Here is a 1,309-nt window from a genome sequence, read left to right as displayed (position 1 = left end):
GGCAGGCAGGTGAGTGATTAGGAGGCAGCAGTCCAGGATTGTGAGAGGGATGTCCGACTGCCAGTTTAAACCGGCAGTCGGACATCCCCTGAGGGGTCCCGATTGGAGAGGGTGCAGGCTGGGCTAAGGGGACCCCCCACCGCCGTGCATGAATTTCATGCATGGGCCTCTAGTTGGTATATAATTGTCTTGTTATTCCTCATCCTTCATTGCAATTCTAGACAACGCTGGGCTGAGCAGAAGTCTGCCAGTTACATGGTCTGCTGACGCACGCAGGGAAGAGGGAAGAATTGCCACATTCTGTGGCTGCAGGAAAGGCTCAGCAGCGCTGGGCTAACATCCTAGCCTCTCGCTCTGGCCTGTGTTGCTCAGTGGTTAGAATTTGGCCCATGCACGGAAGGGTTATGGGTTTGATTCCTGGTCTGGGGCACGTACCTGGGTTTGAGGTTTGATCCACAGCCCCCAACTGGGCCACATGCAGAAGGCAACCAATCCATGTGTCTCTCTCACATCGATGTTTTTTTCTTTCTCTCTTTGTCTCTCTTCCTCCCTCCCTTCTGCTCTCTCTAAAAATCAACGGGAAAAAATACCCTTGGGTGAGGATTACCAACAACAACAATAACCAATCCTAGCATCTCCATTTCTCACTGCATGATCTTAGACCAGTCCCTTCACCCTTCTGAGCCTCGGTTTCCTCACCTATAAAGGGGGATGATCGTGTTTACCTGACTGTAGGGGGAATTAAGTGGGCAAATGGTTGTACGGGGCCTGCTCGGAGCAGGTGCTCAGGGAGTCACATCTGCTGACGTTTCTGGAAACATTTAGAAATGCCCCCGGCACTCTCTGCTTAGCAGACCCTCCTCTTGGGCCCTTGCAGGCCTCTGTTTACCTCAGCTCCTTTATTTTATCGTGTCCACTGGAGGCTCGGTACCCCTTCAGCTCCACTTAAACATGCCCTTTGAGCCCTGCTGGGTTGGCTCAGTGGACAGAGAGCATAAGCCCGTGGACTGACGGGCTCAGGGTTCCATCCTGGTTAAGGGCATGGACCTTGGTCAGGCTCATCCCTGGTGTCTCTCCCACATCGATGTCTCTCTCTCTCTCTCTCTCTCTCTCTCTCTCTCTCTTTCTCTCTTCCCACCACCCCCTTGCTCTCTTTCAAAATCAATTTAAAAAAATATATGTGGCCCTAATCAGTTTGGCTCAGTGGATAGAGCGTTGGCTTGCGGACTGCAGGGGCCCAGGGTTGGTTCTGGTCAAGGGCATGTACCTTGATTATGGGCACATCCCCAGGAGGGAGGGGGGAGGAGGG

The sequence above is a fragment of the Myotis davidii genome, unplaced genomic scaffold (assembly GCF_000327345.1).
Source record: "Myotis davidii unplaced genomic scaffold, ASM32734v1 scaffold149, whole genome shotgun sequence".
Classification (NCBI taxonomy): domain Eukaryota; kingdom Metazoa; phylum Chordata; class Mammalia; order Chiroptera; family Vespertilionidae; genus Myotis; species Myotis davidii.
Note: the sequence above shows the minus strand (reverse complement) of the source record.